The following is a 23,842-nucleotide window of genomic DNA, read 5'->3' as shown; positions in this document are numbered from 1 at the left end:
GTTATTCACAACCCTTAGCAGACGATAACAAAGCATGCACAGTTCAACACCCCTGTAAATGTACTGGCTGCAAAACACCACTGAGGAAGGAAAGCAAATGTCTGATGAACAAATAAGGCAATGGCTTAAAAGACTGTCAGTCATCCATATATTGAGATCATGAAACCACCCACCCTAAGGAGAGCTGTTACTAACATGCCTTGATGTACTGAAGGACCAGAAGGTTACAAGTGACTCTTTCAGGAACACAAGGGTACCCGGCAGACATGGAATTCCAAACTGTATCAATACTTGGCAGTACTTGTATCAGACTCTTCAACAAGGGGCATACATGTTGTATAGGTTAAAATCCGTGAGCCAAACGGCACGCAATGAGACCCAATCACACTGGAAAAAAAAGACGGGAACAAAAAAATAAAAAGCCTGAGATGCACTGGCAGATCATCACAATCTAGATCACAGAATAATGTTTAAACATAGAAACCCTATCAGAATATTGACTTTTGGAACTCTTGCCATCTAGGCAGGATCATTTTGCCCGATGTGCCGGCGAGGCAAAGACCACTGGAGACAGCTGCTTTGAGGAAACCAAACTTGCAGTGAAATCTATCGGCACTCTAGGTCTTTATCATCAGCCAGCCTTGAAGGAGTGAACAGTTCACTGAGCAGTCCAGTAGAATTTCAAGAGCTGAGTGCACACGTCCCTAACTTGTTACACAAGCCCCAAGAATTTCAACACAGTTTTGACTAACAGCCACGGTTCACTCACTTCATCAAGCCTGCTAGAAGAAACTTGGAATTCACTGGAAAATTTGAGTACAGAAAATTTCTAACATCACACTGACTAAAAGGAAAAAGCATTAGCAAAGCCAGTAGGTCTCACCTTTGGGACTTATTGGCTTTGCCAATGAGCTTTTAGCCATGCTGCATAGCATGGCTAAGGATGAAAAAAAAGAAAAAAACCTTTGACGTGGCCACACATGTTGTTTTGTTTGGGTGCGCACCTACAAAATGACACAGGCATTTTTTTTTCCTTTTAGTTACCAGTCGGAGTTAGCTCGTTTAAAAGGGTGAAAAAAAGTTGTAAAACCATTGTTTCTTAAAGTGGGTGAGGGCAGCAGTGCAGGTGGAGGAAACAATATAGGATTTAGGGTGAGCAACATGGAGGGCAAGGGCGACTGGATGAGAAGAAACTGATGAAAGAGCAATATTGAAGCAGGCAAGGAGAAGCTCACGGGTGAGTTGGGAACAGGGCATGTGGGTGTGGGAGGGCAGTGTGCAAAAGAAAGGCACAGGCGGGGGAAGCATCAAGGAGCATGGGGTGGGAAGGTGTAGCACATGAGTGAGTAAGCAACATTAGAAGTATTCAAAGGTGAGAACAACATGGAGGGGAGTGGGAAGTAGCACATAGATAACAGAGAGCAACACAGAGGCCATGGTAGAGAAGTCCACGAGGGAAACAGCCTGAAAAAAACGTTTTTTAAACAGATTTTATTGCATTTTCAATACAAACGGGTACATACTGTAAGGCAATATTACAGCTACCACAAGTGTATGACACTAATAAACAGTGTTAGTGATAGTTGGTGGATGTCATGATAAAATACAATCAGGAATATTCTTTCAGTAGACAACACAGTTATGCAACTTAAACAATAACAACATGCCAACCTAAGCACCCCTGTGAACCTCCTCCGAGTTCTGGCCTCCTGTGAGTCATGTGTAATATCTGGACCCTCTCCACCGTATACATATTGCGTTTTGCCCATCTCCTATGTATATTCCCAAAGGGTCCCCAATTTAAGCCCAGTATGTACTATCTCTCACTGGTCTACAGGGTCTGTCATGTCGGGGTGGGGGAATCATGATTGTCATCTAGTAGACAATCTACCAATAGGTCCCAAGCTTGGTCCCGTCTCATCTGTCCTTACACCGTTTTTCCTCCTGAAACAGCACTGCACTCTCATACTCCTCCCATTGGAGGAGGTCCTGTCTCCATTCAGTCAAGTGGCATCCCCTGGCAGATTTCCAATTCATTGTAATTTCTGTCTTCGCTAGTGTCAAGGCAGGGTCTATGAATCTGCTGGTTGTTTTGTGCTCTGTATGCCCAGGAAATCCCCCTAGTAGGCACGCCAATAGGGAACACTGAATTGCTCGGGAAGTTACATCCTTGAGTAGGTCTGCTATCTCTTGCCAGTAACCCTCGACAACTCCATACCATATAGTATATTTCTGCCCCCATTTGCGCACAACGCAAACAGGTTGTCTCGTGGGCCCCAAAGTGTTGTCTGATGTGTCCTGGGGTAAGATATGCCCTGTGTAGGTAGTAAAAATGTATCAACTTAATTTTGGTGTTATGGGTCACCGTATAAGTAATCATGAGGATTTTGTCCCGCTATTGGGTGTGCAATGTCTCGCTCCCACGAATCTCGTAATGTGCTCAATGATTTACGAAGATTGTGGCGAAGGGACTTGTTTAAGCAGGATACACCTTTGGTATGGCCTGATGTAGTGCATAGTGTGAGGCATCTGCTATTGGGGGGAGTTGGGGGGGTCCCTTTGTCTGTCCTTTGTCCGTACCCCCAATGGCGCGTCATCGTTACTTGGAGCACTCTGCCTCAAGAATTGACCCCTTGGGATATTATAAGTAGTGGATAAGTTGTCAAACAACAGTTGTCCCCCATTGTTGTAGAGGTCTCCCATGTGGTGCACTCCGTAGGCTGACCATTCTGCCATATTTCGTAGGGCTGGTTCAGAGGGAATATGTGGCTACTGTCTGAGTGCGTTGGAGGGTCCGTTGCCAACAGCAGTGGACCACCTCCAGCTCAGGACCATGAACCTCCAAGGGGATTTGTGGGTTCATTAGCACCCAGTAGAGGGCCCTGGCATCAGGGTGAGATCTAGTCCCACTGTTGTTGCCCAGAGGGTGCAGCCACTGGAGTTGGGCGGCCAGATGATACGACTCTGTCAGGTGCCGCCAGTCCCCCGTTGTTGTTCTGCGCTGCAATTTAGTGAGTGATACTTTCCGCCCGAACGCCAGATGAGTTTGGTCAACAGGGTGTTGAGCTCCTTGAATATTTTACAGGGTATTATGAGGGGGAGGGTAGAGAAGGACAGTAATCTGAAAAGGGCGACCATCTTGGCTACTGCGATTCGGCCAACTACTGATAGTGGAGGGGTCTTCCAAAATGCAACGCTTCCCCTTAGATTTTTCACCAATGTCCCCACGTTGGTCTCTACTCCATCCCCTTTGTTGTGGAACACGCAGAACCCCAGGTACGACAGGCATGTAAGGCCCTGTAAGGCTATCAAAACCTTTTTCTATGTCAGTCAATGCGATCATTGCTTCTGGGTGGGTCGTGGGGGCACAATTAAATATCTCTAGCAGACGAAGAATGTTCTAGGTCGTATTACGCCCAGGTATGAAACTGGTTTGGTTTGCGTGGATCAGGGTTGTCATTCGAGGGAGGAGACTGGGGACCAATATTTTGCGCAATGTTTTATAATCTATGTTAAGCATAGATAAGGGCTGGAATACTCATGTGATGGGCGTTTAGGTTTTAACAGGGGAACCATCAAAGCTTCCCTGGTTGTTGCAGGAAGATGGTCTCCTGCGCGGGTTTCAGTATACAGTTTATCCAGTCTAGGGGCTAGGTCTTCCGCATATGTGGCGTATAACTCAAGTGGAAGGCAGTCGGTGCTTGTTACTTTTCCTGGGGTCATGTGTGGTGTGATGTTCCTCCTAGTTCATCTGCCTCAACCGGGGACACAGTGGATAGCTCTGTATGGCCAAGGAAGTCCGCTACCTGCTGAGGGTCCATTCTCCTGGTGCTTCATATAAATATTTATAGTATCCAGTGAAGTGGTCATTTATTGCCTGCTGAGTATAAAGTTGGGTGCACCTCTCAGATTCCACCTCGAGGATAAGATATCTTTAGTGGCAGGGTTAGCTAGCCAAGCCAATAGTGCGCCAGCCTTGTCTTGTTCCGAGTGTGGCTATATCATATATTCATGGTAATCAAAGCACCGGAGCCTCTCGGTGGACAACGCCTCCTTTTTATTGAGTAATTGCTGTTTCAGGTTGGGATTTCCCAGTCTTCCATTCTCTAACTCCCTAAGTGCTCTTTCAAGTTTATCAAGTTCTTTAACCAGTGTGCGCCATGGCCTCACCACTTTGACTATGCATTTTCCCCAAATGACTGCCTTAAGGCATCCCATTTAGTCATTATGGAGGATGCTGTGGCCCTGTTGTCCGTGATGTATGACCGTATTGCTTCACCTATGTTATGGCGGAGTACTTGGTCATCTAGTGCCTCTACTTTTAATCAATAATTGGGGATGTGAGGGACCTCTTGAACCCAACAGAGAGGTAGCAGTGTAGGGTTGTGGTCTGATATGGCCCTGCATAGGTATCCTGTGGACTGGACAGCGCTATGACACTCAGGGAGCACAGGAACACATCGAATCGCACATGTAAGTCATGCATTCCCGAGTAAAAGGAATACTGTCATAAATCAGGGTGTACTTGTCTACAGTGGTGTATTAGCCCCCCACTTGTGCTGCCATGTATGGAACCTCTGTGCCATTCGGTGTACTGGCGAATCAGGGAGAGGTGGGTGAGACCTATCTAACACAGGGTCTGATACACAATCGTAATACCCTCCTATCAGAATGTCTTGTGTTATACATGGTGGCAGTAATCCGGACATGTCATTGAAGAACTCCCCTTGATCTGTATTGAGAGCGTATAATCCTACCACAGTTAGGTCACGTCCTGCCAGATGTCCTGTTATCACAACATATCTCCCCTGGGGGGCTAAAATTTCTGAGGTTAACTGGAATGGAACTCCGGGCGTAACCCAGATTATTACCCTCCTAGCGAAAGCTGAATGTGTGGTGGCAAATAGTTGGCTCTGCCATCTTTTCCTGAGGGTCTCTTTCTCAGCTACATTAAGATGGGTCTCTTGTAGGATAGCAAAGAGAGTCCCTCTCCGTTTCAGGTATGTGTACACCTTGTACTTTTTGACATGTTGTTGAGGCCCCATACATTTCAGCTGAGAAAATTATATGTTAAGAAGGATGCCATGGAATTTGTGCATAGATGGAATGGAGATTAATTGGTAGTGTGTAATGCTGTGCATGCAGGGTAGTTTCCCCAGTGGGGCATGCCATGGCACCCGGGGACCTTCAAGGGTTGCCAGCTTCTAATGGTCAATAACCAGAAACAAACTTTACAACTCCCCATTCCTAGGACACGAGGTAACCGCCATCCCATCCAAACCAACCAAACAACTCTTAGCTTTCATGCAGTCAACAACCGCACAACTATGATAAGAGGGGTTGGGAGTGTTTGCCAGGAATCTTGCCTCCAGGCTTCACAGCACACCACCCAGTTGTAGTTTAGGATATCTTACCCTCCTCCGGCCTAAGTATGCCATTATATCTCTGCATTCATTATAAACAAGTTACTGGAAAGGTTAGAGCAGTAAACATGTTAATTGAATCTTGGTGCTTACTTAGATGGTATGATCTGATGTGACCTGTGTTATCTTGGGTAAGAAGACTGTGGTGGCTCGAGAGGACACCGAGGCAAGGTTGGAGTCTGAGCCTCCGGAGTCATCGTCTCTGAAGAAGGGGGATGGAGGGGGGAGGAGAAACGAACCAGCTGTGCTGAGTGCGGCCACCTCTCTTAACACCCGCTGTTGGTCCTTCAGGGCTTGGGATGTGGAATGGGCGCCCCTCAACTTGTATGTCGTATTCTTCTTGGGAGTCTGCCTCTAGGTATTGCGGTCAGCCATCCCGGGAGATGTTGATGGTTGTGGCAGTCTGTCCAGCCAGTCCCAGAGCTCCACGGAGTTGATAAAGAACAGCACCTCCTCTGCGTAAGTCACTTGTAGTTTGGCAGGGAACAACATTGCATATGGCATGCTCAGTGCTCGAAGCCGTTTCTTCCCAGCCAGGAATGAGGCAGTTCGTTGTTGGATCTTCTTGGAGAAGTCCGGGAATAGTTGATTTTCCACTATGAGATCTCTACGAATCCTCACTGAGCATTTATCACAGGGAACAGAACAAATGAGCAACTCTAATAATAACTGAAATGACAAATATTTATTTGAGAACGTCCACTCTCAGGAATATCCGTAATCAACAGTATCGTAGAACCCTCTCAGCTTGGCTTGGTGCCTGTATGCTGAAATTTATAGCCACCGAGCATGTTGCATAGCTACGTGTTGAAATTAATTAGAACAGGTCTCAACAGAGCCTGAAGAGAAGCCATATATCCACTCCAAAAATACTTAAAAATGAGAAGGAGATCGCAGAGGAGATCTGGCTTACAGTAAGGTGCACACCTTCAACATCAACCCCCCCTAAGAATGGTGCAAGCAACTGTGGGCGGATTCTGAGAGGGATTTATATTGCACAGCAAGGTTTCCATTCCCTGCAGAAACGCCAAGGAATTCCACAGCTTCTGCTATAAAAACCAAACAACAAAATGTGAGGGGGCATGGGATTAAACCTGCACAGCTGGTGAATGCTCCCATTTTGTGTAACACAACCCCTGGTCCTTTGAGCTTGACCAGCTTCTTCCCATCCGCTGCATTTTTCCCTTCCGACCCCCAAAGATCTCTATGAAAAACTGGGAGAAGAGGAGGGGTTTTCTGCGTGACCCAAAATGTCTACTTCTGAGACTGACTGATAAAATAATTTAAGGGAACATGTGTCTTGTAAACAACCCCAGTTTATACGGAACATTTGGGAATCCCAGGCCATTTCGGTCTCCGGAAGCATTCTGAGGGAATTCCAGGCCTCAAGAACAGGAACCTGGATGGCTAGGAGCATCCCGTTAAACAAAAAGTATATCCAATTGTTTTCTGGATGAGAACTAACAAAGTCCGTGTAACCTATTCTCGTCCTTTCCCAAACAGAGCAAGCAAACAAAGAAAATAAAGGGCTTTAATTGATGCAAAGCAGCATCCAGCTCTACCACACGGTCTGCATTAGGGAAACAGTCAAACAAGACCTCTGAGTAAAGGGATCGTGTATTTTGATTCTTGTGGCTAAAGGGGGCTAAAACGTTTTAATGTGCTAGCACGTATCTTTTCCTTGCATGACTTCATGACGATATGGATGTAAGCCATTTCGAACTGAGTATGGAAACTAGAAATGTGTGTCTGAGAGTTTTTACTTACATAACGCAATTGCCTCTCAACCTCTTTAAGGATCAAGTGATTATAATACGTGGTTCTGTCCAAAACAAAACCAACATAGGATGATACTTCTCCATGTTTTGATGATGAAATTAATTCAGCGCATGCTAATCAGACTGTCTTGAAGAAGCACACCTCCTATATGACAGACGGTTTATTAATTGAAGACTGGATAAAAAATTGATTTCTTCTCCCAAATATCTCCTTTTTGAGTGCCTTTTTCTAGACACTGATGAGCAAGAGTCTCTAAGGCAGTAGGTGTGTCCTGCTCGCAATTCCAGAAGTCACTTTACTTTTGCAAGATTTCGGATTATTGGGGCCCATGAATCATAAGGAACACAGGAGTGATGAGTTTCTCTTTGTGAATTTTCTTTCTTTATTTTTTTAATTGAAGACCATAATCTGATGTTCCCGCATTAACAGTCCTCCATGTCCATGCACTGCTGAGGACTGCTCGTGAAAAGAGGCACAATAACTTCTCTTGAACACCTTATCCCTCCTATCTGAGAGTGATCGTAGAATGCAGTTTCAAGGTGACAGGCTTACAGTAGAAAGGTGTAAATGGGCTATGTGTTTGGTCCAGTCTGTGGCATTTGTAATTTATGGGCAATACCAGAGATGCTCCTTCCATAGTTATAGGTTGTGACCCCTTTTCTGTGCTCACACGTTGTTACCTGTGGTGCAGAGACCATCACAGTGAAGGTGACAGTGGCAGGATATGTGGAAACGTCGTCTGCCCTACAGTTACTGGTTCAGTTTTCAGAAATGTAAGCTGAAGGAACGCAGATCAGTGCGGGTATCAAAGCAAAGGCCATGGATGCCGAAAAATGAAAGGTTTGTGGCATTCTGGGCTAAAACCCTAGAAGCATATCCTATACCAGTTCCACCCCTCCTGCTCTTGGTCTTGCAGCTTGCCTGCTCTGACCCATCTGGTGTACCGCTTTGCTCCCCGTGTTCTGGTCCTGTGGGCCGGACCTAGGCACTGCTCTATGCCTGGTTCCCAATTTTTCCTCCGTACTGCTCATTGTCTGCTCGTTGGCACCATTTTTCGCTGCTTAGACACTGTTTTCTCTGTTGGTTGTTTTGTCTCACTGATCGCCCTTTTCACTGTCATTTTTTTGTCCCCCGGCTTGTTTCTGTCACTTCTTTTTGCTGCTGTTTGCTTTATTATTGCAGCAGATTATTCCGCCCACTGCTGCCTTTTCCTCCTGTTTCCCTTTCCATCCATTTACTCTGGTCCGATTCCGCCGCCACTAGTCCCACTGGCCCGCCCAAATAGCACCGCTCCCTCCCCCAGAACCTGCTTAATGGAGGCTGCAGCACCAAAGGCAAGCTCGTCTGCGCCTGGCCGTGCCCAGAACCAGAAACACTGGCCCTCTGCCCACCCATCAATACTCCACCACTGAGCTTTTTGCCCTGGACCTCACACCACAACAACACCTGTTACATCCCCTCCCCCGCTCAACTAAAGGACCCTTCACCTGCCGACACTGCTGCCTCTCCTGCAACACCACTCTGCCCGCCCACACAGGAACCTCACCACTCCCATCCAAATTCCACGATCACATCAGAACTAGTTCAGTGCATTGTGCTCAACCCCGGATCCCTCTGCAAACATGCCACAGAAATCTGGGACACCATCACCACCCTCTCCTCTGATGTAATCTTCATCATCAAAACCTGGCTCAGCCCCTCCTCAACCCAGATATCGCCACTGCATCGCCAGATAGATACAAATGATGCACTGAGACTGCGCAAACAAACCTGGAGGCTAGGGGCCATCACCCCTAAGGTACCGATCCAGTGTATTGCCACAGAAGACGACCCACTTCAATCATGGAATACCACCTTCCAACTCCTAACCGATGCCACCAACAGAGGCACCCTTACCTACAGACCACCTGGACCCTGACTCTCCTTCTGCAATGCAATCTCCAACTTCATTGCCGTTTTTGCTATCGACTCCAAGCACTACATAATACTCAGCTTTTTAAACTTCCACCTCGAGGACCCATACAATGACAGCTCCACCAATCTACTGGAATGCATGAGCAACATCAGTCTCACCCAAGTGGTCACTGACCCCACACACAGCGTAGGACACGCATTGGACCCGATCTTCACATCCAGCGGCAGAGTCAAGTACAGCCACATCGCCAAACTCACCTGGACCGACCACACCATCGTCCAGTTAACCATCACAGGCTCCTGGGACACCTCCACCAAGCCCGCAGCTCCTCTCACGCTGCTGGAAGAAATTGACAGTGACCTAGTGGACACAAGCCCTCAACACCGTCCAGCCCAAAGCTGTGTCAGACCTGGAGCAGGCAATCCAGATCTTCACAGATTTGGATCACCAAATGCAAGGATCTCTTCAACATAGTCAGGTAATACTCGTGACCATCAGCCACTGAGAACACTATTCGCCTTTCACAAGAGCTGTGAGACACACTGTTGACTACTTCTACAGTAAGATTGCAGCGACCAGCTACAACAACTTTGACCTCCTCCCCCCCCCCCTCCCAAACCTCCGGCTTCACCACCAACATCCCTGACCCACAGGTGCGCACCAGCCAAGCTATTGCCACATAGACACCCCCCTTACCACGCAGACCACCTCTGTCATCAGGTACTCCATCCACTCTGGAGCACCCACTGCCCTTGCCCCCACCACTTTTTCAGCCTCAGATCCAAGTTAATAATTGCGGAACTGTAACGTTTTCAACACCACCATCACCATGCCAGTCTTCCCCCTACAGTTGGAAACATTCTGAGGTCCGACCCCTCCTGAAGAAACCCTTCACCGAACCCAGTGAAACTCAAAAACTACTGCCCCATCTCACTGTTCCCTAACCCAACCAAAGTCCTTGAAGGACATTGACCACCAACTAACCAAACAACTAGAGAAAAACAGCCTGCTCAATGCCTCCCAATCCATATTCTTCCCTAACCACAGCACAGAGACAGCACTTATCGCAGCCACCGATGACATCAAATCCCTCCTCAACCGCTGGGAGCCCTGAACTTTCTCGATTTATCAGCTGCTTTCGATGCCCTATCTCACCACACACTCATCCACAGACTCAACAGCATTGGCATCCAGGTTAACACCCTCAGGGGGATCCCATCCTTCCTCACGGGATAAGCACAAAGAATCTGCTTTCCATCCTTCACCTCCAAACCAAACAGCTTCATATGCGGCGTACCCCAAGGATCCCTCATCCCCTGCCTTTTCAACCCTGACATGACTTCCCTCACTAACATAGAACCCAGAGACTCTGCATTCTATCCTATGCATACTACACACAACTCGTCCTCTCACTCACTGAAGACCCCACCACCACTATAACAAACTTATAGATTAATGCCATGACTAGTGTCGCTGACTGGATGAGAAGCAACTCCCTCTTGCTCATCTCCGACAAGACAGAAGTATTGATCTTTGGGAAGAACACCTCTGCTTGGGAAAACAGTTGGCGGCCCTCTGAGCTCGTACAGGCACCCAAAGACTGTGCCCACAACTTTGGCATCATCCTTGATGACAGACTCACCATGAACTGCCAAAAAAACGCATGCTCCTTCAGAATCTTCAGATGGATCCCTATCAACAGCAGAAGGACCGTCACCCAAACCCTCGTCATCAGGTGGCTTGACTACAGCAACACGTTCTACTCCTGCATTTACTCCAACACCTCAAAAGAATCCAGACCATACAGAAAGCTGCAGCCAGACTCCTACTCAAACTTCCCAAACGATCCCACATCACCCCTGCCTCAGAAACCTCCACTGGCTCCCTATCTGAAAGAGATGCCAGTTTAAGCTTCTCACACATGCCTTTAAGGCCTTACACAATCATGTACCGGCGGCCTACCTTAACCACTGCTTAAACTTCCATCAAACCCGCCTGACATCTGCGCTCTTCCGCTTTGATCCTTTCATGCAACCCTTGCATCCATTGCATCCTCAACGGAGGTTGGTCTTTCTCTTACATTGCCACCATGACCTGGAACAACTTGCCCCTGTACCTGCGAGCAGCTCCCACCCTGACGGACCTGGCTGTTTGACTAAGACTTCCGTATTCACCAGCGCCCTCAGTGGGTGACAGAGCCATCCTATACAAAACTGATTGGACTTGGCAAGGCCAACCTCCCACATGCTGATTCTTGCTTTTGACCAGGCTCATTGTCTCACCCCGGGAATCATCATGGAAAGGAAAATACTGATCTTTAATAAATTCACGTCTCACCTGGGAAGATTGTAGAAACCTCTGAATTTCATGTCTTCTTTGATGAGCACTTTTGTGAATAATCAGCATAATATGTCAGGTAAGTTTGCTTTGGATCAAATAAACAGAGTTGGAGTGTTCAGGTTTTAAATAAAAATATATTATTTCTGTATATTCGTTTCTCCGTACTATGTTAATATATTTTTCTCTGTTACTTTGTTTTTTGATCGGGTGCCATAAAACAAAATACGTGACTGGCTGTCAGATGTAATTAATGGGAAATCCTAGGCCTAGCTTAATTCTTTAGGCTCGGGCAGCTCATTCCTAATGTGGAGAGGTGTACAGTTGTATTAACTGTCACCACAAACGGTAATAAAGGACCGTTCTCTTGAAAGAATATTGTGTGGCATCTTATCTTAGTAGTTGTAGCTTACAACCTGAAGTAATGAGATCTACTGTCCGGTGCAGCTAACAGTTGGGGATACAAACATTAACCATTATTCTCTGCTCAAAAGGACACAGCTGTGCGGTGTTGCAATTTGTGGTTCGAAGTGAGGCCTGTCTAGTTCGTTGTTTTACCAACTTTTGCACTATATGGTTTTTGTCACCTTTTGAAGGGTTTAATACAGGAAAAACATGTCAACCTTCGATAGCGATTTGAATTGTACCCCTACCCTTTGGGGGGAAAAAAATGCTTACATAGGGCCCAGCAAGAGGTAGTTTTCACTAGTAATTGTCTTTATCTTCTGCTTTCCAGACCCACTCCTATGACCTTGTAGGATCTCCTCACTCCCTGAGTGCTCCCCACCACTCTAGGGACAGTTGTAACCCACAAGACTGTCATTCCTGATAGCTGTGTGAGAAAGGGCCACGTGATTAAGCATGCCACGTCAGGGTGAAGGAGGGCTTTCGTCCTTTAAATACAACAGTCTGGTTATAGGCAGACATGATTTTTTTCACCCTGTCTTCCGCACCTGTACATAACTATAGGCCACTAGCATTTCATATGTTTTTGATATTTAGGAAGGCTATGCTTTATTGGTTTATCCCCCTCTACATTCTCTTTTGTGACATTTATCCTGAAGTGGTTTCATGGATGAGGGAGTGCTAGTCATTTGTCAAATGCCAATAAGGTGGTTAAAGCTACTACACTGGAGGCTCACCATGGAACTTTTCAGTATGGATATTCAGAATGATATTGAATTATTCTCCTTTAATTTACCACCTTAACAGATTCCTGATCTGTTATATATATATATATATATATATACATATTTTTTTTAAGCCAAAATATGCGGCCAGTGTACTCTTCAGTACTTTCCTCTGCTAAATGTCATAGTCGAGGCTGTCAAAGTTTAAAGATGTGTGAATCAACAAGACAATCCACCTGAATAGTTTTGTCTTTATTCATTTAGCCACTATCAGAAGCCTTCTGGCGTGTATTAGATCTATTAGTTAAGATCCATGTAATCCAACTCCATTTCCTTTTAGCTGGTTAAATGTTTCATTACCTTCCTACTCTTTGTCTTACAATTTAGCCTTGTGACATTCTATGACACAGATAATTATTGTTTATCCATTGTCAATTACTGTTTACACCTGGCAGTACCATTACAGACTGCCTTATTTGTGAGCAGCCTGATATTTTGGAAATTGCATGTACTGCTCTGCCCACTTCTGCCTCCTTGCAGTGTGGATGTTTATAAAGTATCCCAAATCCCTAGTTTACCATTCTAGTGGCTTGTCAGGAGATTCCCTAGTAGGACCAATATTATTCAATTATGTTATTACAAACTTAGTAATGTTGAAAATCGGCGTATTGTTACTTTTAAGCTTTGGTTATGGAATATTTCCCAAAATCCAGTACAGCCAGAATCTTTCTGTTGGATTTCATTGTTAACTTTCACTTCTACATTAAGGACTTTCATCAACGTAGCAGTTATTCAAGAATGATGATCTGGATTGGAAAGAAAAGCCCCTCCGTTTAAATGGTTCCACGTCTATTTCTAAATTATGGTAGTTTATTCTGTTATTTTATTTGTAGTGTTCATATAACAAGCACTAAGTTCCCGCCCCTAACATGTTTTAATAGCTACGAGAGATGCATCACTCCAGAGCCTGGCTACAGATGGCACACTGGCTATTACGTAGTTGGGTGGAATGAGTCATAGGTTAAATATAAGATATGTGTGCTCTATTGATTGGTTAGATATAAGACCTGATTTAAAAGAAGTACAGGTGGAGTAGAGGGGTGGTATGTGGGCAGAGGAGGTGTTATTTGTAGTGATGCAGATTTTGTCTGAAGAGTACGTTTTATTTAGTTCCTGATGAATTTTTCGAGGGAGGGGACCAGTCTCTGAAACAACCTCGTCCAGAATGAGAGTCTTGCATCTTAGTTTGAGAAGCCTGGAAGAGACTGGAGATCCAAGAATTGCAGAAAGAAAGACATGCTCGCCACTTGTTTTAGAAATAGCTTTGTATGGGGCAAATGCCAACAAATGATGCTGCACGTTTTCCTGTATGTTCCCCTTTCTTTTGTGCTGACAGCATGTAGAGCTCTTTAAATGGATATCAGCTGTGAAGGGTAGCCACTGAAGATAGTTTGACAGAGTTCTGTGTTCGTGCTCACTGTGGTGCATGATGAATCTGGCAGGTATGAAAACGGTGCCTTAAACAAAGTACATATGTTGTGCAGGAGGTCATTGAGGATTGCATTACTACCATTGTTATTTGATGTTGTAAATGCTTGAGTAGTAGTTTGCCTTTTGTCTCACCTAGCCCTTAAAGAAAAAACTGTAGTCCATGTGGAAACCGAGAGACTTTAAACAAAAGGTGAAAGAGACGGAGAAAGTCCTCCAACACCATGTCGTAGTCATAGAGAGCCCAGCTTTGATCTCAGGTTGAAGCAAGCTACTGTTTAGGACAGACTCTCTTGGTGATGTTCATCTTTCAGTAAATAGCAGACTTTCATCTTGGGTAACCATCAGGTGGGTGATGCTACGCTGGAATGTAGTTGCTTGTTGTCAGCATAGTTTATTGCCAGGTGTTTTTTATTTATTTATTTTTTTAGATGATTGTTAAACAAAACTAGCATCTTCAAACATATAAACAAACTTGAAAATAGCGGTAACAGCACCTAGAGACTCTTTAGCTATAACCTGTTTCAGTGCTCATCCTGGCTTTCAGCCATAGATAGCTTGTAGACGAGCAGTGCCAAAGAAGTCTCAGTACATGAATGGAGAGTATCCATTTGACAGAACTACTGGACTCGTACATAAACCAGCTGGCAAGGAGCTGGAGGCAGGTAAGAAAAGACATGGACTTTCAATTAACTACCCAGAGAAACTATATGTGTGGTACAGAGGAAAGTAAGACTTGTTACAGCATCTAGACATAAAATATGTTCTCAAAGCAGTAATTTATGTGACTATTGTCAAACAGAGCTTATTTTAAAGGCATAGCATTTTCACTAAAATGTATTCAGCATGAACAAAAGATGCAGTAGGAATTTAGAGGTTTATAATTCAAAACCGAATTTATTTTCTTCATTCATTGTTTACACAAAGTCAAAATAATAACCTTATTTCATTTCACTCTGAAATGTTATATTATGCAACATTTACTGGTTGTAATAAATATGAGTATTAGTTGGAGGGCACATACATCATGTAATAATCACAATCCTTGTCCGGGTGAACCACAAACATCACTAAATAAACTTGTGATCAGTCCTCTGGTAGCTGTGGCACAGAGCAGCCAGTATTATGTAGGAGGCCACATGTAAAGTATTTATGCAACACTCAAGCAGTAATAAAGTGAAAATACAAGATACGAAAAATCCCAAACCATTTTAGAACAATAGAGTAAAAATGAATGAATAAAATTACAGAAATCCAATAGTGGAATCCGGAGACATGAATTTTTAAAGTTTGAATTAAAAGTAGTTCCAAAAAGCGCAAAACACCAACCGTGGATATCTATTCATGCTAGACCAGGTCAAAGTCAAAATTTAAAACCAATTGCGAAGAACCATTAGTCAGGTACAGTATCCAGGTTTGTCCCAGTGGAAAGTTTACTTTCTACCTTTATGTTTTCTGGAGAAAACATGATCATCTGCCAGAACGAACAAGCTGGATCTGAGGAATGGCACAACAAAGACTGGAAGCTTCTGTGTGAGATGTTGGAGACGATTGGTGGCTGCTCGTCATCTGGTCTGGTGAATCGGTCAAGAAAGCATGTGAGCAACGATCAGCTGCTGCTCGGCATCTAACCTGGTGAAGCAGTCGATGAAGGTTGTTGGCATCGATGCTTGGTGTCAAATCTGGTGAAGCTTGCAGTTAGGCACTGAGGAGTAGACTCGAACTAAAACTAAGAGTCCAGGATCTTGAAGACAGTACCTGGGTATCGGTATTCTCCCGCAGAGGCCAGGTCAGGTCCAGGTGGGAGTTATCGGCTGGGAAGCAGAAAAATGCCTCTGAAAGCTTGTTGTGCCCTTTTAGCCAACTGACCCCTCCAGTTTCTTCTGGGGTCCTGGGTTCAAGGCAAGCAGGTCTAGTCGTTCTGGCAGATTCAGATAGCATTGCAGTCTTTTTTCTGATTCTACACAGGTCCAGGAGTGTTCTGAGGAGAGGTATTTGGGGTCCACCTTTATGCCACTGCTAGTCTGTGGGTGGAGGCAATTAGTTCCCTACCTCTAAACCAGTTCTGGTAATTTCTCCACCTCTGATTGGATTTGGAGCTAGCCTGACTAGAGAGACAAAAGGGAGGCAGGCCTAGGTGTGAGCTACATCTGCCACTGACAGGGTAGGCATCCTTTGAAGCTCAAGAAGGGACCTGGCACATCTAAGCTACCCTGTAAAGCTAGGAGACCCCTCCTCCTCTCACCGAGTTCTCTTTGTCCACTGTCTTGAACCAACAAATATCTCAGTACAGGAGTGCCATCAGGGGTCAGGTGACTGCTGGACACTGGCACATGAGCCTTTTGGGTTTTACACATTACAATGCCAACATTTTAAAGGTGTAATTTCTTCAATAGTAACATAAAATCCGACTTTTGCATTCAAGTTAGATTATAAATTACCATTAAAATGTCACTTAAATGTGTGTTAGCTATTTCCAAACTTAATTTAGCACATATTGAATGTGATGGTGTAACCCAGTGTTAACCTATGGGAGAGCCAGCCTTACCACCCTGTTTTTCTGACAGCCATAAATTTAAATGTGGTGTCCCTCAAGGCTCATTCTTAAGTCCCACTCTTTTCAATATGTATGTTCAGCTCTTAGTGCACATTATTTGTTTCGCTGGGTTTTCAATGGTGTCCTAGCAGATGTTACTCAAATTGTCATCTCTCTGACCCATAAATCCAGGGTCACTTCCGTAAGGTTGTCAACGTGCCTGGGTCAAAAAAACAGATGGATGACCAGAAGCTCTCTTAAATGGTGACAAGACTGAGGTGATGGTGATTGGAAACAATCCCTCCCTATGGGACAAACATACCTGGCCTAGGTGCCTAGGAGAATGCCCCTCTCCAAAAAAGGATGTCAAGAGTTTAGACGTTTTCTTAGACAAAGATTTCGAATTGGCATCTCAGGCCAGGAAGGTTGCAGGGTCCCTTTCTGCCCTTTTAGGAGCCCTTAGGAAGACACTCCGATGTCTCCCTGTGGAGACACGGATAACAGTAATTCAAGGCCTCCTTTTGTCTTGGCTGGATTATAGATACTCACTCTTTCTGGATAGTCCAGAGTAAGTCATCAGGAGGTTGCAGATAATCCAAAAAGCGGCTGCTAGAGTGTTGTTACACATCCCCCAATCTCAGTAGGCCCATTCGGGTCTGGTCCATCTACACTGGTTGCCAGAAAACAATGGATTTATTTCAAAACTTTATGCGTTGTTCATAAAGTGAACTATGCCCATAGACTGCATATTTTAAGTCACCTTTTTATTCCCTGTTGATCAACGTGCGACTTAAGATCCAACAATCAGTTTTTTTCTGGCTGCCCCACGATCTTTAGATCCAGGGGTGGTGGGAGATCTTTTGCTTTCCTGTCATCTAAGCTTTGGAATTTTATCCCCTTTCAATTGAGAATCACTAGCAATCTGCTCAGCTTTAAAAAACAGTTAAAGACCTACCTTTTCACATAAGAAGTAGCTTGTCTTGCGCTCTCTTTTTCATAGTTCCTGTTAGAGCCAGGGAGCCCTTATAAGTAGTTGTGCGCTCTACAAATCTTTTTAACATAACTACAGTAAAAGCGGCTTATACGATTTTTGACAGTCAGGATATGTAAAACATCATATGTACATCTTATATATTTATGTGCCTTGCACCCTGCCCTAAGAGCTTTTAAGGACTACCTTAGAGGACATACAAGTATTAAAAGGACAATTTTAGGTGTGTAATTTAAAACTGCATACCCAGAATGTAGTGGCACAATAAGTGCTGCTGCCCACTAGTAGCATTTAATTTATCAGCCCTCGGGACAGGTAGTACCATATACTATGGACTTATAAGTAAATGCCAATTGGGGGTCCACCAATTTGACCATGTTTAAAAGGGGAGCACAAGCATTTTACCACTAGATAACAGGAGTAAAGTGCACAGAGGATTAAAGGCAGTTCAAATAGAGGTCAGCAAATAGACCAAACATTTGAGGTGACCCTGGAGAAAGGGCACATTTCCAACACTTGTCTTGAACTATTTCATCGGAGGTCCAGAGCAATATATTAGATTAGATTAAAAATTATTGCACTGTTAATTTAAAACAATTATAAAAAGTGTACAAAGTATGCAAAAACGTGCTTTAAAATAACTTTTACGATTTGTCCTATTATTTATGGTCGTATGTGATCATAAAAACAGTCCTAGACCCATGACAATTTGCTTTACTACAAAATTCTCACATAAATTGCTCAGCAACGGGGGGACATGCATACTGCACAACCCCACTCTCACTTTCCCAGCCCCCAGCCTCAATCCCCAATTAGAGAGTTATATATTATATCCCTGGGCATGAATTGCATCACAAGGACTTGATCAAGTAATGTTATAGTAACTTTACAATTCTACTATTTTTTCTAGCTAGGTCATAGAGTGATTATTCCCTGTAGTTTTGGAATTAACATGTCAGTTGGAGCCCCTAGCCCATTATTTCGGATTGCAGCATCGCTAGCCAAGAGATGGATGTTGCTTTTTATAGTTCTGAAGCGCCCTGAGATGGGCTTATATTTAAAGTCACTTACTGGGGCTATGTTAATCTGAAGCAGCCTTCAACAATGTTGTTGCATACTTCACGAATTTCATAAATCTTTATGCGAGCTGGGATGATTGCGGCTATAAACAGGCCGTAATTGCTTCCCGGCATGCTCCTATCTGCAACTGTAAGACGCAGTCAGTAACGCCTCTGGCCAACAACGGCTCGCAAATGCAGATAATATGCATTAAGGACTCCGATACCACCCCACAAAGTTTGCAGGCCCAGTCAGTTGAGCCAGTTACACAACCATAATGATACTCTTTTAGAGGAACTATGCCACTCCTCAGTCATAGAACTGTTTTTTCACCAAGAGTTTCAGCTGGTAATCCAGAAAATTGGTAATTCTGCCCGCATTATATTGGAACAGAGCAGAGTTTTAGAAGGCAAGGTTGTTAACCGCTTCAATATCAAGATATCTTGATACTAACTTTGCCTGTTTCATCAGGATTCTGCCTAGTGTTATAGGTGGAATAGCACTTTGCCAGAGATCCTGTGCCTTCAAGGTTTCAATTGAAGCGCTCAGATGTTTGTGCCACTTTGACTTTTCATCTGAAATCATTTGCCAAACTGTACATGTCAGCGTTCCTCTATTTGCGTTTTTCACTTTCAATCCATATGCTAGAAACTGTGCTTTTAGCATCATGAATTTGTCAGGGCAAATACTGAACTGTAGCACTTATTCTTTGCCCGGTTCAGGCAAGGTGGTCTCTAAACGTACATGCTCCACACATCAAAGACGACGTAAGCTTACTGTTAATGACCTTACAGATTGCCCACAGGTTGGGGCTATTCATTTGTTGCAGCTGTTTGCAGAATGTCAAAGTCAATGGTGAACAGGTACGTTTCTGATCAGAATGACTAGCCTGTTCCTTAAAAGACAGGCCCAGTTACTTGATTGATCTTACTCTCGTTTCTTTTTGGATAAATATCAGATCCCTCTATGTAGCTGTTAATTTGAATATTATTCATTTTACTGTAGACCTCCAGAGCACTCTCGGAAAGTTCAAAACGGATCTGCATGATGTCAAAAATAATACCATCATTGGCATATTGCAGAAGTTGAATTTTCTGACCTGCCAGTTTCAGTGAAAATACTTGTGCTCTTGCTAAATATTGATTAATATCGACTACGTACAGGTTAAAAAGAATGGGAGCGAGGATGCAACTTTGCTTCACCCCTCTTGATCTTTCAGTCTTTTCCGTCGTAACCCAGTTGGACGTAATTCTTTCCCGTACCCACGCATGTGGTACGCTAGTCATTCTTCAAAAAGTGCAGTGTATCACTAATCCGGTGGGAAATACTTGAACATCACAACCGTATGCTTAGTCTTGTACATGGGTGTAGATTAGAATATTGACCTGTGGTTGCATCGTTAGCAAGTTGTTGTGGGCCAATAAGCTCAAAGGAGTGTATTTAATCATAGTCACCCAATTCTAACTCCCATAATAAAAATAAAGTTATGACAGTAACGATGTCCAGCATTTTTTTAATTCCTCAGAAAGTAGAGCCCAGATGGAGAAATCATTGTCTACCTTAATTCTGAGTTAAATGTGGATAACAGCAATTGGCACTATTACCTTTGTAACTATGAATCGCCCCTGGATATAAAGCAAACATTTTTGCTGATTGTGTAGGTTTATTACTGAAACTTGTGTTATATTATCAGTAAACTATTTTCATGTAGGACCTGAATCTTTTGATGGACGATTATTCAGCCCCTTCATCACTTGATGCACAGATGGTGAGCACAGGTATGGCATACTTTGAATCTCACAGGTCCGACCCCCGCCAGTTTTGGATTTCGCTGTTACTTAGTGTGATGAGACTTTGATCATCTTTTCCATTAGTTGTCTGTATGCCTGACCTTTATTCTCTATATTACCAATGGATCATTTTTACTTTGAACATTTGAAAGCCTTCTTTAAATGGCCGTGTTAATATTTTGTGTATTTCGTTTAAACCTTTAATGCCCATTGCATATAGTTGCACAATAAAAAAATAAAAAAGTCAGTCTTAACATGGCCAGACCTATTGACTTTGCCAGTGCTAGTTCGCTACTGTGTGGTGTTTCCTGCTATGGCCTCTCCTTCCTTTCACAGGTCCATGGAATATGCTTAGCGTGTTTAGCACATTCTTTTGCTATCATGTACCAAGAGGATATCTAACTAATGTTTCTAGCAATACATGCAGGAGGACATCTTTATTGCAGAGCATAAAATCTTTAACTGATAAAATATGCTAGTAATTGCATAATGAGCTTATATAAATCATGGGACCGTCAGGTTCGGGTTATTGGTTTTAACTTGATTTATAATTGACAGAATAACTGATGCCAGAGCCCTGCTGTGTACCGGGTAGCAAGTCAGTGGTTCCACAAGGGTTTACTTAAATGTTAATTGGTCTTAGTTTTCTTGGTTGGAGTCGGATGTAAATTCAGATGGAAGCCAGGAACGTTATGAGAATGATAACATCCAAGCTTAACACAGGTTAACTTTATTGCACAAGCTACTGATACTTAATTTTACACTTGTTGGAAACCTCACTTTGTGACTGTTGCCCCATGCTGAGAGTTTAATCTTCATACTTGAAATAAGAGAGTTACTTGCATAGAATGCTTTCCTAGATAAAGTGGGGGAAGAAACTGGTTTTCTTGAGAAGGAAAAAAAGTAAATTGCATTGTACAGATATGTGCAGAGAGTTAACAAACTTGGTTTCTAGTCCATCATTACAGAGAGAAGCATTGTGTGGGAGACAAAAGTTTGTGTTGTTTTTCACACCCTTCATAAAGCCCTAGTTTAGTCATACTTTTTTATTCAAACAAATCATTTGTAAGTGTTTTAACAAAGGTGAGGAAAAGGTAACATTCTGGGTTCTCTTCCTAGCGGGATTAGGTTTGTCATATGTAAGGTAACGTCCGAGATATATATATATATTTCCTGCAGGAAAATCGAAAAACCAGCTTTGCCTACTATATTTTTTATTCTTGGATTTTTAGAGTTTATGAGACCTGAATTTCTGCCTTTGTACATGGTTGGTTTGATACTGTGATAATTTTACCTTAGTTTGTTCCCCTTTCTGAGACTCTGATGACCATGGGCGGCTCCTTCGCTTGGGCGGAGGAGCGTTAGCATCCCCACTGCCAGCAGCAGGAGCTGCAAACCTTTAAAAATAAAAGGATAATAAACGATTTTTATTATCCTTTTATTTCTAAAGGGGCGGGGGCATGGGGTGAGGAGCAGTGAAGGGAGTGCAGAGAGCACTCCCCTCAATGCATATGTATGTTTGTCTGGCCGTCTCGGGCCAGCCAAACACAGATGCGCACAAGGGCTCTCTCCAGCCCAGCACTGTGTTGCCGAGTTGGAGAGAACCTGCACAGGCTCCCACGCTGTGCTGGAGCACCCAGCCTGGGGAGGTGCGCTCCAGCCAATGATAACGCTGCTCTGAACAGTGTCATGATTGGCACAGGGCAGGCTGGGAGCTGTTGCCTGCAGTACAGTGGAGAGCGCCATATACGTTCAGGTACGTTTATTATTATTATTTTTTTATTGTTTACTTTTGTTTTATCCCCCCCGCCCGTCACTTTAAGTCGCCAGCCATGACTGGTGATGACACACTGACCTTAAACTTTACTACCGGTCTTGGCTTCAAAAGATGCATCCATTTAGCCATCAAGTTCGTTTTTTACTTGCTGCCTAGCGCATTAGGGGTTTGTGGTCAAATTTAGGTGCCTTCTTTGTGTACTTGCTAGTGCGCCCTCTGCTTATCTATTTTGTTATGATAATAGTAAGCAGACGCATTGCTTAAGGTCGATGGACCTTTTGACTCATTTAAATTTTATAGAGTTAGTTATAAAACAGAACAGTATCAAAACAGCACACACCATTCATTAGAGTGTCAGTAAAGAACGCACCATGACCCATTTGGCCACAAATAACCACACCTGTTATTAGCAATTAAAATGTTTATTTCCCTATATTAACAATGCTAGGGTCACGAAAATTACTCTCAACACCAAATGGTAAAAGTAAAGAAACATCACAGGTTGACCAAACCTCCTAAAGAATCTCAACTTTATCAAAGCAATAAGAACAATAATTTCAACAGCAAAACTACTCATTAATAGCAGCAATATTTGAGCAAGAGAAATAACACTCATTTGTTCAGCAATAACTTGACATCAGATTAAGGGTAGAGAAAACACTGCACTTACTTCAGATTAGCATTAGCATGTTGGGCTTCATGCAAACGTTTTAGTAACACCAGTTTAGAAAACATTTAGCTATGGCGCTATCAAAACAGTAGCAGTATCATAACAGTAGCAGTTGGTACCTGAAAAACAAAAGACAAACAATGCACAGATTATTCATATTACCTATCCCTAGGGAATCAGCAAAACAGCTTCAGCTTCATCAGGGGGACAGTGCATCAGCGTCCGGACGGGAACAGGGGAACATTTTAGAATTTGGACTATAAGATCACTAAACCATGAGAGCATTGGTTCAGCATTGAACAGGCATAGTAAACTCAGAAAATAATAAAGTACCAGAACGTCAGTAGACTGACTGGCAAGGCACGGAGTGTCAAAGTGACAGGTCACCATGAGAATCAGAATGAAAAGAGCCCAAGAAGAAAATCGCACTCAACTTTCAGCCCACAGTTGTTAAATCAAATCTAACACACGTTTGCTATTGGTCAGAAACATCAGGCGAAGAAAGAAAATCCAATTACAAAATCATTAGATGTCGGCAATCCATTAGGAAAGATAGAGCACAACATTGGCAGTGTGATGACTGGGTCTTCTCCATGTGCATAACTCCAAACTATACTAAATGTATCATCCAGCTCCTCCTTCCGTCTGCAGTCAGTAAGCCCTTTTGGTCAGCACATTCCAAATACGTTGCTAGACAGTGGTTACAGAGACTGCAGAAAACCTTCAAAAACACATCAGTTCCTCAACAAAAATACATTTTGCTAGTGCAAGCTTCTACACAGATATGCAACTAAAAACAATAAACTCTGTTATACAATGAATATGGAATGATTTCATAAGTTACAGCTTCTAGAACTTTGGCAGACAAATGACTTTCACACTAGCCTTAGTTGCTTGTGGCTCTGCAGTTAGTGAGAATAAAACTCTCATTGTTTTAACCATTAATA

At 43.6% G+C, this 23,842-nt stretch overlaps 1 protein-coding gene across 6 annotated transcripts in view; it reads left to right on the top strand.

Moving 5' to 3' along the window:
• The window catches only part of LOC138259164 (cyclin-dependent kinase 17-like), a 521,155-nt gene that overhangs the window by 93,866 nt on the left and 403,447 nt on the right, over positions 1 to 23,842 (top strand). The window lies entirely within an intron of this gene.

This window comes from Pleurodeles waltl, chromosome 9 (assembly GCF_031143425.1).
Source record: "Pleurodeles waltl isolate 20211129_DDA chromosome 9, aPleWal1.hap1.20221129, whole genome shotgun sequence".
Taxonomy (NCBI): Eukaryota; Metazoa; Chordata; class Amphibia; order Caudata; family Salamandridae; genus Pleurodeles; species Pleurodeles waltl.
This window is presented reverse-complemented; position numbering and strand designations above follow the sequence as displayed.